Source organism: Canis aureus, chromosome 10, assembly GCF_053574225.1.
Source record: "Canis aureus isolate CA01 chromosome 10, VMU_Caureus_v.1.0, whole genome shotgun sequence".
Classification (NCBI taxonomy): Eukaryota; Metazoa; Chordata; class Mammalia; order Carnivora; family Canidae; genus Canis; species Canis aureus.
The window spans coordinates 18,292,182-18,311,220 of NC_135620.1; the positions used below are offsets into that span (position 1 = coordinate 18,292,182).

Sequence of the window (19,039 nt, forward strand, 5' to 3'; positions counted from 1 at the left end):
CAGCTAGCAGATAGCAAAGCAAAGAGATATGGAGATATTGGAGATAATGGAGATATTTGGATTCTAGGATCCCTTTGCATGAGTTTGATTTCAGTGTTTTGAATTTCCAGTTTAATTCAGAATTTTTGCTGAGAATATATGCCAACACATGTAAGCCAGTGTTTTAATAAATTAATTCTTATGATCTTTTAGCTTTATTGTATTCTAATAGACTTTATGGCTGTTAATCACCCTGAGAGACTTTGGTAGCAAGATCTTATGAGCCCTACCTTAAACCAATAAGGAATGGGGAAATTCCTGCCCTGTGGGCCATTCTTTCAGAGCCAGAGATGTTAATCAAAATGTAAAATTCCACAGTGATTATTTATGAACACAAGATGGTTACATGTGGGATAAATCTCAGAAATATTTTTATTACATTAGTTGATGATATTATAGTTAAACTTCTCTGCTTCCCACCTTCTTTGGTTGGTTTACCTGGACTGGATGACTATGTGGTCCCTCATTGGAATCTTGTACATGGTCATCCCATGGTTTATCTTATATATTCTTGAGCTGGAGAGGTTAAAAATCAGAGGAGAAGAATAAGAGGCTTTCAAATCCCACTGATGAGTGTCACTGCCAAATTTCTCTGTAGGCATGGAAGGGGAGAGAGTTTGAGTTCTCACTTCACAGCAGCCAGTTGCTCATAACTAACAATCAGTGAGCCATTATGTAGACCTGGCCCAATTAAGATGTGGCTAAAGAGCTAATTTCTAGCATACTGATGAGGTGATATTCAAAATAAAAATTTGGAACTCTATCAGGATCTTATTAAACTTATCTTTTTTTCCTCCTCTTGCCTAGAAATCTGAGGCACAATTAATTGTTGTGGGAATCACTCATCTTACTGTTGGATCTCCTAGTAAGGGCAGATGGCAGTACAGAGACTTAGAGCACGAGTCTGGCCATATCTTGCAAGCCTAGATTCTGGCTGACACACAGGAGGCTCATTTTCCCCTCACCCAGATGTGAGTGCTATTTCTTCATTTTCTAGAGATGATGATCAAGTTTAAGCTGAATAAGCACCCAAGGACAATTCCTGCCACCCTGGCTTTTTAGAACCATCCCATGTGCTGGATCTTTTTCTAGCCACTGAATTAGACACAGAGCATAATCCTTTCACTTTTTTGTAAATACGTATTAGCTGCCTATGCATTTCTTCAAACGTTTATATTCATGCCTTACTTAATAAGTATGTACTTCACACATCAACATTTTATCAAAGGAATATACAAATTTTAGAGGCCCAAACAGTCCAACACAGGTCATTATTATAATCTTCCATCTACTTGTCAAAAAAACAGATGGGAATAATGCCGGGTTACTCAAAGCATTTTCTCCCTTTTGATTCTGAGCTGCATTAATCTAGCCATTAATGCTCACACAGAACTCAAACTACACTATTGCTAAGAGAATCTAGTACACATCATAGTTTCATTATTTTTTTTCTTAAAAATTCAAATCATTGGGGCACCTGGGTGGCTCAGTAATTGAGCATCCACCTTTGGCTCAGGTCATGATCCCAGGGTCCTGAGATCGAGTCCCACATCAGGCTCCCCTTGGGGAGCCTGCTTCTCCCTCTTTCCTATGTCTCTGCCTCTCTCTGTGAGTCTCTCATGAATAAATAAATAAAATCTTAAAAAATTCAAATCGCTTTAAGATGAGTGAGATTATATCTTTCCATTACAGAGGAAGGAAAGATAAGAAATAGTTCATGAGGGTGGTTTAAAAGGCCCTACTCTCTGATTCTGGCCAGAAAGAAGGGTAGTAATGGAGAGCTAGTCACTGGGCTTGAAGGACCTGGCAACGATTCCCAAAGTTCTGTTCCTCTTGGAGAGAAGCTAAATCATTACTTAGCCTCACAGGGTGTTTTAGAGGCTACATAAATGTGTGAAGGTGATATATATGAAAGAGCAGAGTGCCCAACACATACAAAAATTCAAAAAATATATTAACAGTTATTCCAAAATGAACTGTTTCAGTAAAACTGTTCCACTATTTTTGTGGGACTGTGGTTAATAACCTTATAGAATAAAATTCCTCATTTTAGCTTCCAGTTTATTTTGTAGGGAGTACCAGGAAATTAAAGAGAAAATTACTTTCTGAGGAGAATCTTTTTGTTGTCCTTTCCACATTTCCTTCTCTCATTTTTTTTCTTGGTGAATGTCTTTTCAAGCCTTTGTAGAACTATCTCCTTGTAATTTTCCTGTTTCTCTTCATTTTAAGTTTCCTTAGAGCAGAGTCTACATCTAACTCCTGATGTCTGCCCCCCTAGTCGGTTCTCAATCAGTATGTGTTGAATGACTCAGTCATGAATGGAGGAATGGAGGTAGGCAGCCTTTATATTCAAGAGGTATCATTCCAGGCCCCACAATTTCCAAGAGAGGAAAGGAAGTCACACCCCGGCCTAGATGGCCATTTCTACCAGAGATCTCTGGGCTTCACTGCACTCTAGTGTATAACCAGGGGTGTCACTCAATACTTAGCTTTAAGAAGCTTGGGTGAAAGAAAGCATCTTACAGAGGAGTACCTGAAATAAAGTCCATATTTTCTTTTAGAGATACCCTAAAATCCTTCCTCAATTAAGTGAGGTAGCAGAGAGCAAATTCCTAGATTGCATCAAGTTACCCTAGAATTGCTTTCATTGAATGTGGGGGAAGTGGTTTAGCATGTTGGTAATAACTTAGTTTGGGAAGATTTTATAAGAAAGCTGTCCTCGGGGCACCTGGGTAGCTCAGTCGGTTAGGTATCTGGCTTTGGCTCAGGTCGTGATCTCAGAGTCCTGGGTTTGGGCTTGCATCAAGCTCTGCCCTTAGCAGGCAGTCTGCTTGTCCCTCTCCTCTGCCCCTCCCCCTGCTTGTGCTCTCTTTCTCTCTCTCTCAAATAAATAAAATCTTAAAAAAAAAAAAAAACTGTCCTATAAAGCTCATCATTGTTTGCTGTCAGATTATTACTGAGGAAATTTATTATTGTATCAGAAAGTATGCCTTCTGCCCCACAAATATTGGTACTTCCACTGGCCTTGTTTTATTCCATGGATCCTGTTTCTATAAATGCTTATTTTGACTACCAAAAAGTCTAGAGTCAAGTTCTTTGTGTCTCACCTCTAACAAATGGTTAGATAGGACGCTGGGACATAAACAGTGTGGACCAAATTTCTCACTTGCCCCATCTCACTTTCCTGACTTTAAATTCCTTTTACTACATCTTTCAAGGGTATTTTAGTGGCCTCTAACTTAATATATTTACCTTTTCAAGCTACACTAATTTTTTTCTGAAATGCATAATTGCCAGGTCAAATCAGTGAATCATAAGGGAAAAAACCAGACTGATTCTAGAGTTGGTTCCTTTGACTACAGATTCAATGATGTAAGTCTCTTACTTGAATCTCTCAATGGCTGCTCATCAACAATGAGAGAGTAAATAGCTATCATGTCAAGTAAGGACCTTGACCAGATCCCTACTACTTCTCCTTTGACAGTTTCATCTCCTGACCTTGTTCCCTGACTCCTACCAACAGTTGACACCCAACAATGGCACTGATTTGAGGATTTAGGATTCACTAAAGATTCCCCTAGGTTCTGGCCTTGGTCCCTTCCCAAGGTTGACCCCTCTCTGTGATTCACTCACTGCTTGCCTTTCAAAACCTGGAGCGCATCTCCCTCAATTTACAAGCCTCTCTTGACTCCTCAGGCAGAAATACTTCCTCTCTCAAGTGCATATTCTATGGATCTTTCCTTTAGAGTTAATTCTACTCTCTATTAGCTGAGTTCCCATGTTCTGAGACATGGCTTTAGTCTCTTATAGTTCCTGATGCAAAGTAAGTGTTCAATAAATGCCTTGTTGAATGAATGACCAAGTAAATACATAAATCTATCTATCTGTATATGATAGTTGCTACTTAATGTAAATTTTAGGGGGTATCTGGGTGGCTAAGTGGTTGAGCATCTGCCTTCAGCTCAGGGCATGATCCCAGGGTCCTGGGATCGAGTGGTGCATCAGGCTCCCCCTAGGGAACCTGCTTCTCCCTCTGCCTATGTCTCTGCCTCTCTCTGTGTCTCTCATGAATAAATAAATAAAATATTTTTTAAAAAGTAATAATGTGAATTTTGAAAAACAAATTATGCCCTTGTAGTTGATAGCAAATCATTTAGAAAAGATACCAATTACTTATTAATAATTTTACCCTATTTCCAAAAGGGAAGAAACAAAAGCAAAAATAAAATATTGTATCTCAAATGGATATGGTCTGGTATTTTATGAATATTAAACTTTATATTATCCTGATATAATTTTATACTGTTATTAAACATTAACTATGATGTTTAATTTAAACATACTGATTTATTTATACTCTATTTAACTTCATAAAGAATTTGGGATAGGCTATAAGAAATGTAGGTATGAAATAGATGGATTTTTTAAGTATATAAATAACTATGAGAAAATATATTAAAATAAAATAGCAATAAAAAGCAAAAAATGGAATATGCATATTTAAATCATAACTTCCCATGTAGTATATTTGAAACAGAAATATAGCTATAATGCTCTTAACAGCCAAAGGCAAAATGGAGAAAATGACAGAGTGGTTCTTACTGTACTGGGGGAGCGATGTCACTAATTATTTTCTAGTGAGTTAATTCTGACACGGGAACTTATGTTGGATTTTATGTTGGGAATATTGAGAGATAAAGTCAGAAGGCAAAAACTGTCAGTAATGTCAGACCAACAAATGCAGTTATAGATTTTATATGACTATTCCTATAATTCCCATCAAAATCAGCCAGGGACATTACATGTAAATAGTTAATCTCTCCTCACTGTAATTATAGTCTTGTTGGTATTGCATATTTTTTAAATCCCCAGCTATTAATAATAATCCAGCCAGAACATACATTTAACAGCATTCAAAGTCCAAGTAAGTAATGCATAAGAGGGAAGATGGCCAGAACAAGTCATGTGGGTCTGGAGTGTGCATACTCCAACTCTAAAACCCAACTTAGCCAGATTATCAAGTTTTTCAGATGAAAATCCAGATCTTTGTGTGAAACTTCCCCACTTATAAATGTCAGCAACTAATTAAAATAAAATATAATGCTTTGTGTGGCAAACAAAACACATTTATAGGTAACCTAAATATGAACTTTACACTGAATTTTAAATTTAAACTACCATTTTTTAAAAACTTTTCTACAATTTGAGAGATGTTCTTTACAGAGGACATGATTGTGTGGTGATTGTAAGTCAGAAGGCATTTGTTTGTTTTTGTAGTTGTTCCAGCTGCTCTAATTTCATGAGTTAAAATAATGTCAGCTGTTGTAACAAACAGGCCCCAGAATTTCAACGGCTTAGCACAATAGAAATTTTCTCGCTTATTCAAGTACTGCAAGTGCTTTTGTTGGTATGGAGGTTCTGCTCATTCATTGTTACCCAGGGTCAATTAGTGATAAAGACTGATGAAGCCTCTGACATCTTTGAAAGGTAGATTCCCACTATGATAATTTGGGGTCATCTCTTTTCTGATGAGAGGTCAGAAGAGATGGTCAGAAGAAAGATCATGGAGGTATGTGCTGGGGAAGCTTATAATGGTCTATCAAGTAAGTAGTCCCTGTGCACCACCTTATCCCATGGGGGATATGTTTAAAGATCTACCAGTAGATGTCTGAAATTGCAGATAGTACTGAACTCTATATACATCACTTTTTTTGATACATACATAAGTACAATGAAGTTTAATTTATAAGTTAAGTACACTATGAGATAAACAACCATAACTGATATTAAGAAAGGACATGTACAACAATATAATATTATAAAAGTTATGTAAATACAGTCTCTATGAAAATACTTAATGTACTGTACTCCTTGTGATGATGTGAGCTGATAAAATGCTTTTGTGATGAGATAGAGAGGTGACTGAGATAGGCATTGTGATGTAATATTAGGCTACTCTTAATCTTCTGACAGTAGTCAGAAGGAATATCAGCTGCTTTGGGTATACCGTGGTATACCCTGGGTGACTAAAACCATACAAAGCAAAACCACAGATAAGTGCGGACTATCTATCTGCAAATGGTGCATCTCATTTCTGCTCATGTTCATTGACTAGAACTTAGTTGTGAAGTCACAGTTATTGCAGGGAATGTTAGAAAGGGTATTGTGGCTGTACACTCTGAAGAAGAGGGAGGCATGGATTTTGGTGAGCAGGTATCCAATTCTGTCACACCAGTGTTTAAGTCATTTATCTTATCCCGGATCTGTAAGTATATATAATTTCATCCCAGAGTAAAGGACTTCAGGAATTGGTTTACTACTACTACTACTACTACTACTATTACTAAACCAGGTAAAACTATTACTAAAATAGGTAAATACCAGACAATCAAAAGATATGAGAAAGAATGCACAATTTGCATCCATGTCTGACTTCATGAGATTCAATGTACAAAATATATTTTTCTTAAATAAAATAAAATCTGGCTCAAGTGCCTACTGTCATTGTGAGACAGAAATGTGGTCTCAATTACTGGTTGGAAGAATGGTCCTGTCTCCTTCCTGAGGGTACCCCAGGGATTTTACTAGCCAAAAGTCGGGAGGCACTATGTTCATGGTGGCTGCCATTCTGCTGTTCTATGCCCATGCTTATGGACCCATACAAAGACCTGTGGCTTTTCTTGTTTAGTGCTAAGTTTTAACAGAAGATGTGTGGGAACTCCTGCAATCAGGGCTGAGCCTCCCTCCGTGCACTTGCCCAAAGGATGTAGGTTGAAGTGGAGTATACTCCCTGTCATCTGAAGAACTCCCAGTACCTCACTCTCTCTGTTTGGGATGACTCAGCATCCTCCTCTCAGACTTGTTTACTTTCTTTTCCTTCTCAAATCACCAGATTCCACTTCTTCTCTACTTGAGATATTTTTAGGTTCTTTTATTAATGAGACTAGGTCTCTCAACTAAAGGCTTTCCAGATGCTCAATACTTCATCAATGAGTGTTAATTTCCTCCCCTTGCATGGGAATCAAGGGTAGTGTCACAGGGGCAATTCTTTATTATGAGATTGTTGTTTCAAGGTTGGATTTGTTTGAAACTTAGAACTTCTAAAGAGTTATATGGAAATGTATGCTTAGATAGCTGAGTAGAAATGTAGTATATATTGTAGTTTATTTTGCTGCTCAATGTGAAGAAGTATGATAATCATTGATTAAACAAAAGTCTGAACTGTTAACTTTAGCTATTAGCATCGAAATTAATTTTAACTGTTCATTCATATCTCAGATAGTTTCTAATCCCAGGAATTAGTCTATCATCATTACTAGGTAGACTAGGCAGTAACATCCATAAGATAAAGTGTGAGCTCTCATATCAATCATGAGGTATACTAGAGTCAGCCATTGGCAAGGTCTGAGGAGAAGGAGAAGGAGAAGGAGAGGGAGAGGAAGACAGAGAGGGACACTGAGAGGGAGACAGAGATGGAGACAGAGACAGGAAAAGCGCCCATCTTTCCCTCCTCAACCTCTCCTTCACATGACCCATACATTCCACGTACATGCCTCCTCACAATAAACTGGGTATATTGGCTAAATATTCAAAAAATGCTTAAGCATCATCCCCTGCTTGTATGAAACCTTTTTCCAACTGCACATTCAGAGCAGACTACCTGGGGTTAGGGTAGCTTACTAGTCACGTGACCCTGGGTAGGTTGCTTGATCCGAGGCTCAACTCCCACCATTTCAAAATAGTTATAATAAATGGATCTAGCTCATGGGATGGTCATTAAGATTAAATGTGTGTCACACTTAGAAAATTTTTAGATCAGTAACTGCCATGCTATACATTTTATATGTGTTTTTTAATGAATAAAACACAACAAAAATAACACCACCGCCACCACCACCAAAACAAAGAAAATAAAACAGCAAACATTCCTGTGGCTTCTTCAGTGCTAAGTTTTAATGACATTCTTGAGAAAATTCAGCATCCTGACTATAAAATGGGATAATCATAGAACCCACCTTAATAGAGTTACTGAGAGGATGAAATGAGTTGACAAAGGGCTTAGAATTGTGCCTAGGACATAGCCTACCCTCATTAATGTTGACGTTAATTACTGCTGTTCTTGTTGCTTTATTGTGATCATCATTTGCTATATATTCCTTGATGTTTATCTAACAGTTGAAAAGCATATATTTTTCAGCACCAGACTCCATTTTATTGATTTTAACTCTTAAGTACTTCATTATATTCCCAATAAATACTCATCCCCATTGAACCCAAAGAAGCGTTCATGCTTATAAGAACTTATTCTTTTTAAGGACTTATTATTAAAAAGGACTTATTCTTTCTGCTCATGAGGAGAGCATGTAGGAGGCCATCTGCACCTGCCCAAGGAAGCCCAGAGGAACTAATACAGGCATTTTTGTTCACTTTCACTTGAGCAAGAATATAGTGATTGTGTTAGGCAGATGTTGATGCCACAGGGAATGGAAAAATACTGCTGAGAAGTTTTGCAACTGGAAAAGATCATCTTTGATGCTCAGAGGCAATTCTGATCATATTCCTGTTCCTCCGTCTTTTCCTTCCTAACCTTTACTTTCTGAGTCCCCTGGGGAATGTCATCTTACCTGATTCTGTCCAATTCTTGCATGACCCCTTAAAGAAAAAAGATCCCAAATGGGAGTTTTGATGACACACATTTCCCCTGTGTAGTGCTGAATGAAATGAAGCTGGCTTAGCCAAAGTTTCTTTGACATTCACATGCACATTTCTGGAAACAAATGTGTCTTTAGTGGGAGGTCTAGTGGAGGGCAGAGGAGGGTCAGCCTGCACACAACTTTCTATGAGACCTTTTTGACATTGTTCTTCACTTTCCTGATTTCAGTAACTAAGAAAGGACTTAAATTGGCCCTATTTCATTCTGTCCTTATTCTGTTTAGCCTTCCATTTCTCAAAAACTGTCTAGGAATTCCTGTGGAACAGAAGCACCCTCAACTGAGCTGAATGAGAAACCTCAGAATTGTCAAGAATTTACTTTTAAACATAAATGTTAACACAGTTTCCCAAAAATTACTGATGTCAATCTCCTGTTTTGAAAAATAAAACAATAGAATTGTTTCTAATTTTAAGTGTTAATTCAAGTAACTGCTCATGTACAGATGCTTATCATTTGTAGAGTTTCAAATATAAATAATTCTATCTTTTGCCCAATAGTTTCCCTTTGTTTTAAGTACCATTTATTGAGAGCTGACATAAGCCCCACTGGAAGATTGCAGGGAGAGAGAGGGGTCCAGCAAAGTTCTCTTAAGCTTTTAGAAATGAAAAGGTACTGTCATAGCCTTACAACCTGTAACAATAATCAGCAATCATATAAATAAATAATTTAGATGGACTCATCTAAATGGGTGTGATTTCTCAAAGAAGGACAATCAGGTCACAGAGTCGACAAATGGTTTAGGTATGAGTCATCTCGAAAATAAAACCTAAAATAATAACTCCACACCTCTTAAACTTTTCCCATTAAAAATTTATGGCAATATTATGTTGCAGGAATTAAGGAGGATTTGAGCTTCTCATAAGAAGGATACAATTAAGTCACAAGATTCCAGGAAGAGTTTAAGGAATACGAGACCTAAAGAAATAGTCATTAATTGTTCATTCTTCAACTATTTTTGCTGATCCTAACAAGCCAGTCTCTTATCCTTTGTGCATAATGGGTGTAGGGAGCCATGGCTGTGAATTGTTATTGTCAGTCCTCATGGAAGAAATGGCTAAGAGGAAGGATTCAAAGATACAGGAGGAGGAGACCTGGTGGTCAAACAGGGAGGCTATGCCAGCGTTTAGGGGAAAACGCATAGTGCATCAGGGTGGAAATGGGAACTGGAACAATGCATACAGTCAGACTAGAAGATCAGAGGAGGGAATAGGCAGGCAGAAATGAGAATAGGAGGCATTATTCTGCTTTGTGGAATTGCTAATGAGAATATAGCTAGATGTTTACATTAAGCATTAAAAACAAGTTATGTCCAGTTTGAGCTCATGGGAATGTTTCCCCCTCAACACTATTCCACGCCTGGAACAGATTTATCCCCAGAGACAGAGCTCATGAGGTAACCAGAATAATTAAAAAGTTCTATCATAGTAACCCTTTAAAAGGCTGCAATGCTTAGCTAGTCATTGCTGTAGATCAAAGTTACACTGCATGGAAACCTAGGATTGAGGTGGATTTTAGCCTGAACAAGTAGCATGTTAAATGCTCATAGATGTATAATTTGTAAAAGTTCAGTTTAGGGACACCTGGGTGACTCAGCGGTTGAGCATCAACTTGCCTTTGGCTCAGGGCATGATCTTGGAGTCCCGGGATCGAGTCCCACATCAGGCTCCCTGCATGGAGCCTGCTTTTTCCTCTGCCTGTGTCTTTGCCTCTCTCTCCAGATCTCTCATGAATAAATAAATAAAATCTTAAAAAGAAAAAAAGTTCAATTTAGCTAGGGAGAGTCTCAGAGGATGGTTTCTGATTTCTCCAAAAGTGTGTTGCCTGGGGTGTTAATTTGCCATTTGGCGATGGATCTTAGGATAAGAACTTGGACTTAAGAATGACTTCCTATCAAATCAATCTTTTGCTGGTCAGTTTCAAGTCTGACCCCTTTGGGAACTCATGCCAATGGAATCATATGCTACTTGGCTTCCATTCAGGTCTTATGTTTCTGTATTGTCTTAAACATTGTTAAGGATAAACAATTGTATTCAAAAATTTTCTTTAAGTGTGGAAAACTTTTGTTCTTAGGATACTTTGATTCATTTTCATGGATGGGTTTTTATTTGTTTTATTTTTATGTTTGAGACCATATGTTCTTGGAAAATTCTTAGCCTAAGAATATATTCCTTTACAGCCCTTATGAATAAATTTCATGGCAGCAGGGTCTCTCTCTTTTTGTAATGCCCACATGTCACCTAAAAAATGCATGGTACCAAGACTTCAGGCTAGTGTTTCTTGATCTAGAATGGTATGTTCACAGGTATATTCTTAGGTCCATATGGTGTATGCGTATACCATGTGTCATGGGAACTACTTACTATGAGCTTCCATATATTTTAGGAAGGGTCTCCTGTATTTGTGATATTTTCTGTAGAGTCCTAAATGCCAAGATAAAATGGCAAACCTGAGATGAAGGAGAAACGTTAGAACATCAACTTTGGAGGAAGTTACCTTTAGCATCACAAAAACAATGTTCTTACAGGCCTTCTAGATTTCCCACTGGAGCTTGTGGAGTGTCTTTATATAGGAAAACGTAAGAATGAATTTGTTAAAATCAGTGGTTGGATATATTCTTATCAGACGTATAAATTATACAACATGCACACACAAAGTTCAAAAATCACAGATTTATATTTTTTTCTCAAAACTTTCCATCCATCATTGATGCTCAGATAATGTATTCTAAAGCCTTGTGGTACATTCATATATGTTTGAGAAAGAGTGGGGCAGGGAGGGTGGTTAAGAAATAAGACCATCAGACAGCCCCAGTGGCTTAGCGGTTTAGTGCCACCTTCAGCCCAGGGCATGATCCTGGAGACCCGGAATCGAGTCCCACGTCAGGCTCCCTGCATGGAGCCTGCTTCTCCCTCTGCCTCTCTCTCTCTCTCTCTCTCTCTCTCTCTCTAATAAATAAAATTAAAAAAAAAATAAAAAAGAAATAAGACCATCTGAACTTACACACATGATGGACTCAGCAAAGAGATCATGATTCAGAGTTAGTGTTCTGCAGAGAAATAAATACACTATTGTGGGGATTAATATTTTACTAGTGTCAAATGTCACAATCACAAAAATTCGGACTGTACCTATGAAACTTTTTATATTCTGAATGACAGAATTTGTCAAGTTGAGCCATGCAAACAAGGGCTCTTCTGCAAAAGAGATTGGCCATGGCCCTAAAGCTAATTAGTAAATTTGGGGCAAGCTTCTCCTTCTAGTTCAGCACCAACAGAGTTTCTAAGGTAGAGTCTTATGTTAACAATCCTATTCCTGCTTAACAGAAATATGTTCTAACCAATTTAAGCAGAAAAAATCAGAGATCATGAGTAACTCCCAGACTTTTCAGGAGAGCCTCTCTAGAGAACCAGATGTGGAAGCTGAAACTGGGGATGGAGCTCCAGTTGGATGACAAAACTGCCCCAGTGAACTGTCCACCACTGCATCACCCCAACTAGTACCTCTGATGCCAGTTCTAGAAGCTTCCCCTCGAACCTCTCCCTGCATAGTTTATTTCTGCAGTGAGTGAAGCATATCTAAAACTTTTATGATATGAATTTAGGCATGGATGCTTCTGACTGGCAAAGAGGAGGTCTCAAACCTGACCTGAGGATGCAAGGGGAGATGGCAACTGAAGTCTAGATCTCTACCTTGAGGTGAGGACTCATAACACTGAGAAGTCTCTACTTTTAGAGAAAGCATTAGAAATGGTTGGAAGGTAAAATGAAAGGCATATTTACATTATACCTGTCAAACTCAGAATCTGGTTCCTTGGACAGCCCAAACTAGGTAAATTCTTGGTTCTGAGACAAAAGAATGAGGCAAATTCAAGTGTAGCCTGGGAAAATAGTGATTGATTTACTCCTTACTATTTGTTTCTTTAAATCTTAGCCTTTGCTATGCCTGGATTTAATTTGTCAAATAAAGGCAACAGTGTGATATTATCACTTATTTATACTAACTTAGTAGTTGCTATTTTGGTAACAGCTATAAGAAGAGACTAGAGACTAGAAACTATGCTATGAGATAGAAGAACTTTGAAAACATTATGCTCTATGACAAAGGAGTAAGAATATACCCTGAGGAAAAGACAGTCTCTTCAATAAGCCATGCTGGGAAACTTGGACAGCTACATGTAAAAGAATAAAACTAGACCATTTTCTATCTAACACCATACCCATTAAAAAAAAAAAACTTCAAAATGGATTAAAGACATAAACGTGAGATCTGGAATCCATAAAAATCCTAGAAGAGAATACAGGCAGTAATTTCTCTGACATTGGCTATAGCAGCATTTTTCTAGATATGTCTCCTAAGGAAAGGGAAACTAAAGCAAAAATAAAGTATTGGACTACCTCAACATAAAAGGCTTTTGTATAGCTCAGGAAACCATCAATAAAACAAAAAGGCTAAAAAAAAAAAAAAAAAAAAAAATTAAAAAAAAAAACGGGATCCCTGGGTGGCGCAGCGGTTTGGCGCCTGCCTTTGGCCCAGGGCGCAATCCTGGAGACCCGGGATCGAATCCCACATCGGGCTCCCAGTGCATGGAGCCTGCTTCTCCCTCTGCCTGTGTCTCTGCCTCTCTCTCTCTCTCTGTGACTATCATAAATAAATTTAAAAAAAAAATTAATAAAACAAAAAGGCAACCTACTGAGTGGAGAAGGTATTTGCAAATGATATGTCCTAAAAAGGGTTAATATCCAAAATATATAAAGAATTTATACAACTCAACTCCAAAAAAACCAAACAGCTCAATTAAAAAATGGGCAGAGGTCTTGAAGAGGCATTTTCCAAAGAAGACATAGAGATGGTCAGCAGACACATGAAAAGATGCTCAATGTTGCTAATTATGAGGGAAACACAAATCAAAACCATAGTAAGATACCATCCTACATCTGTCCGAATGGCTAAAGTCAAAAAGAAAAGAAATAGCAAGTATTGGCAAGATGTGGAGGAAAGGGAATGCTCATACACTGTTGGTGGGAATGTAAATTGGTATAGCCACTGTCGAAAACAGTATGGAGGTTCCTAAAAAAATAAAAATAGAAATACCATATGATCCAGTAATTCTACTATTGGATATTTACTCAAAGAAAACAAAAACACTAATTCAAAAAGATATGCACATGCCAATGTTTATTGCAGCATTATTAATGATAGCTAAGATATAGAAGCGACTTAATTGGCCACTGATATATATGTGTCACACACACACACACACACACACACACACATATACATACAATGGAATATTACACAGCCATAAGAAAGGATGAGATCATGCCATTCGAAACAACATGGATGGATGGTGAAATAAATCAGAGTGAGAGGGACATATACCATATAATTCTACTCATATATGGAATCTAAAAAACAAAACAAATGAATAAACAAACAAAAAGCATAATCAGACCCATGAATACAGAGAACACATTGATAGTTGCCAGAAGGGAAGGGACTATGGAGGATGGGCAAAATGGCTGAAGAAGAGTGGGAGATCCAGGCTTCCAATTATGGAGTGAATGTCACTGGAATAAAAGGCACAACATAGGGAATACAGCCAATGATATGGTAATAGTGTCGTATGGTGACAGACAGTAGCTATGCTTGTGGTGAGCATAGCATAATATACAGAATTATGCATTGAGATCATCCTAACATGCAACCAAAATTTAGAATACTGCTGGAAGAAAAAGATCAACCATACATAGATTATATTGCATGCTATGCCATATGGTATGATGGCAATAATCAAAAATTCCTATAAGAACTCAAAGGAACCATCCCTAACCCCTAACCCAGGCTAAAGATGAGAGTTGTTTGGGGAAGCCTTCAGACATGGGGTATTAACTGAGCTGAATATTAAAATATTGGGAGCAATTGACCTGTGCAGAGGAAAGGAGAGGAAAGAGCCTGAATGTTATCTTGAGGAAAGGACTAAGTAAAAAATAGTACAACAGACATGTTCTACATTTTGTAGCTGGCTATAGCCATTGGAAGTTTCCTCAGAAACCAACCTGAATTGGCAATACTAGGACTTTCAGGTCATGGCATCTTCTTATTTTCCTGCATTGAGGAAAGGCAGCAATATTCTAGGACTCTGGATTATGGACTGACCATAAAAGAAGAAAATCTAGTAGTGCTGGGCTTTCTAAGTGAAGTTATTAGCTATTGCAATGCATCCTGGAGTTACTTGTTTTCTAAAATGATTAATACATATCTACTTATCGCAGTTGCAGGGCTGCTTTCCAAGATGCATTTGAGCCCTTGGTGTCAGGAAAGATGGTGTCAGGTAAAGATCTTCTGCTGTTCTTAAATTAAGTGCCCACTGAACAGTAAGTAGGAAGGGTATCAACTAGGCAATCACTAGGAAACTGACTGAAAAGGATTTCCTTATAGAGCAAGAGGTATCTCTTTCTTTCTTATCATTAAAAGAACTTTGGGAGTTAGATAGTCACCACCTAATTATGTCAACAGACCCTGCATTAGGTCCCGGCCCTGTACTCTTACTATCTTTCCAGTCTGATTGCTATTCAAATATAGGTGGTTCTCAGGTAGAACAAACTGTGTGTGTTATTTAGAGGAATATTTGAAGTTCTAGGGAGTGGAGTCTCCGGTGGTAGAGTCCTTGATATGATCATATATATTCTCTCTTATTGAAGTGAAATGTCACCACTATAATGTGACTTTAAAGATCTGAAGTGGAGGAAGCTTACATCTTGGCAAACATTTAACACTGTGGTGAAAGTTAGTACAGGAGCCAGGCCTTCTGATGGCTGTTTCTTTTTAGACCTATTCATAAAACCTATGTGTTGTATATGGCCTCATGCCTTCTGAGATCCTTTCACAAAGTTTACTGTCTGCTTGGATCCTCACAATTTATGGGGAGATTCAACAGCTGATCTAAGATTGGAAAGTCACTGGTGTCATATTTGGAATATGCGGAAGGACAGTTAGGCTCCAGCTCCTCAGCACGAATGAATAGTCCATTGTCTATAAGGTGCTTGAACTTGGTCAGGCGACTTTCATCTCCATTTTCCGGGATACTTTTATCCTTTCTTGTTTTTACAAAATATTTTAAAGTGTGTATACACACACACACACACACACACACACACAACCCAGAAGGCAAAGGGCTTACTGTATTGTTGAGGGATAGTTACAGCTAGTGGTGTGTTGGTGAATGTTTAAGAGCCAGCTCACTGGATGCTGGAGGAGCCCTGATTTTCAGTGCTTGTCTCTTTCAGTGGTTTACTCTCACCCACCATGGCCCTTTTTAAGCTACTGATGTTACATTATCCAGCTCCCAACTTTCTTGAAATGTTAACAACTTGCTTTCACACACCTGTATGAGCTGCCTCCAGAATGGTCACTGACTGAGGCTACGATGTTCTGATGATAGAAGATGCTGTGACTCATATAAGGCATCCTGGGGCTGAGGGAGAGACTCATTTAAAGACTAACCTCTTTTTTTTTTTTTAGACTCTATTTATTTATTTGAGAGGGAGAGATAGAGAGAGCCTAAGTGGAGATGGGGGGTGGGCAGAGGGAGAGGGACAAGCAGACTCCCTGATGAGTACATAACCTTATTTTTAAGATAACTATATTTCCAAAGCTCTACTGGCTGCCTTGGTTTCAAGAACTTAAGTCAAGGGACAGTAAAAGAAAGATTTAAAGACATCAAAACTCAGAGAAAAGTCAATCATTACTGGATGCTGTCATGTGCCAGGGGCACATGTGAACCAGTTATCCTGTTTCTTTTTCCCTAAGAACCAGAAACTTGTCATTGCCACTTCAAGGGCAACATCCTGGACTTGGTAGGATCTTACCTTAGAAAGATAAGCAGGAAACACTGACAATTGTTTGTCCTTCTCTGAGCACAGAGCTTTCACTTTGCTGCTTTTGTACACTGATTAGTTTAGGTTACACCCTTTGTAAAAGAAGCCCTTCCCATCTGTTATTCCTCCTTGGGGCCCAAATAGCCCATAGGTCTGAGAAAATTAAGAGAGCTAAAAAAAAAAAAAAAAAAAAAAAAAAAAAAAAAAAAACATTAAAAGCTTTGCTTAAGGCTTCATTCATTCATTCTCCAAATATTCACAGGATGCCTGTGGTGGGATATTACAGTAAATAAAACAGACAAAATTTCTGCCCTCATGGAACTTACTTACATGCTAGTGGGGCAAGAAATACGCTACGCAAATGAGCCTGTAAATATATAAAGTAATAGTGGAAAGACCGAGGAGAAAAACAAATTCTATATAAAGGGGATAGGAATCTTAGGAAGAGGGTTTATTTTACATAGAATACATATTTTTTTTTTTTTTTTTTTTTTTTAGAATACATATTTTACAAGAGAAGGCCATACTTGGTAAGATGTCAGTAGGGCAGAGATAGCAAGGGTGAGCTCTGGGAATGTTTGAGGAAGGACACTCCACCAGACACTCCAGAAAGTGCAAAGGCCACATGCTTGGATTCAAGTATAGATCTCTGCAGACGAAAAGTTCTAAAGCAAAACAGATAACATGGCTGTCAAGTGTGAAGTGCTGCTACAGACACAGAGGCTCTGTGTTCAAGTTCCGTCAGGCCCCTGAAGTACAGTGAATGACAGTTCCAGGCTTAGACTATGTCTGTGTTGTAAGCTGGATGTTTTCCTTGGTGCCAGGCCTGAAGGCAAAATTTCCAGGGAGAGAAGGAGCCAGTGTTCCTCCATGCTCCCCCCAAAGGTCCTGAAATCCAGCAAAATCCCTTGCCAATCAGCTCTGCATAGCAATAGAAAAATCCAGGCACACCTGCCCCCCCTAAAGGTGTCTGTTATGGTGTTTGGTTGGTTCTACTTGTCCTTTGAGTAGTTATTGACAGCAATAGTACAGATGGTAATCTGATCATACAGGTGTCTCTCCCACATTTTGTATGGGTAAAGTCCATCTTTTAAAGTCTATGGGTACTGTTGATGTTGAAAAGCCTTGAGCTGTTTACAACCACACCTCTTTCCCCTATCATCTTCCCAGGTCTTTGGTCAGAAAGAGTCCCTTTGTTTTTTTATTACTGAGTGTCGGGTTGATCCATATGCCCTTGAGATAGTCCAGGAGTCTCCATTATACCATCTTAGCATTGAAATTCACATTTTACTATGTCCCTAACATATTCTTCTCTCTTTACTTATTTTCCAAGTTTCTCAATCCCACACTGAAGATTATTTGACTAGTGAACAAGCTTCTCTCCACCAAATGGGTTAAAGGTCACAAGGCTATATGGGTCCAAATTTGCCCCATGCTAGCCAATAAATTCTGCTTTTTTCTTGAAGTCTCATCCTTACTTTTAAAATAGTCAATGAACATGTACGTTTGTTCTCATTGGAAAGAGCCATCCCCAGAGCTCCATTCTCTCTCTGACCTCTAGGGTCACTCCTTCTTGTATATTCCAAAGAGGTTACACACAGGATTTTCCCCAATGTCTCTTTACAATCATGTTGCAGAGGTTTTATTAAAATTAGTGAAAGGGGTTCTGTTCCAACTGTGCCCACACAAAAGAATCATTATTGATTTGACCCTCAGTTGCCAACTAGCCAATTTTTTCATTGCTGATGGAAATCATGGGCATTTCCAAAATGCTCACTCCTTGTAGGTTGTCACACTAGCTGGGTGAACCTCTGCCCAAGAGCAAGATTCCTAATTATGAGCACACTCAGGAAAGAAATGACAGCAAACCAAAGCAAAACTAAAGACTTCTATTACCACCCTTTGTCCTTTGAGAAATAGTAGTAACCTATTTCTTTCTTTAAGGACATTTCCTAAAAAAGCCTTTCTTCAAGGACATTTCCGAGGTCGGGAGCTCTGCTTCACCTAAGAAAATAACTAGCAGCTATAGTTTTCTTTGAAACATTAGCAATAATCAACAACTTCCTTTGTAGCCACTCAAAAAGGAAAGGATAAGGAGAATAACATAACCTTTAGTTTTGATTGAGAAAGGTACCGGAATTGCTCAATGCCCCATGAAATTCATCTGAATGGATCCTGTTTAAGAGTGCCAGCTGGAGGAAATATTGTTTATAAAAGCAAACAAGCAACATTCAGTGAGGAAGCAGGACCTGTGAAATAAAGTGGAAAATTTTTATTTCAAAATTCTCACTATGAATGCTTTCTTCACTGGGGGGTTCATATAATTAAACTGTTTTTGTTTGAATAATGCCTAAACTCTTTTACTTATTGCAGCTTTTTCTGAGCACTTTTCTCACGGAATTTCACAGAG

The 19,039-nt window shown here is 38.2% G+C and overlaps 1 protein-coding gene and 1 long non-coding RNA gene across 13 annotated transcripts in view; one reads left to right on the forward strand and one right to left on the reverse strand.

Moving 5' to 3' along the window:
* CCDC192 (coiled-coil domain containing 192) overlaps positions 1 to 19,039 on the forward strand; it is a 217,183-nt gene that overhangs the window by 70,988 nt on the left and 127,156 nt on the right. The window lies entirely within an intron of this gene.
* The window catches only part of LOC144322040 (uncharacterized), a 49,383-nt gene continuing 47,463 nt past the window's right edge, over positions 17,120 to 19,039 (reverse strand). Inside the window, exon 3 of the long non-coding RNA XR_013387604.1 lies at positions 17,120 to 18,878. This is a non-coding gene — a long non-coding RNA (uncharacterized LOC144322040). The remainder of the gene's footprint in view (positions 18,879 to 19,039) is intronic.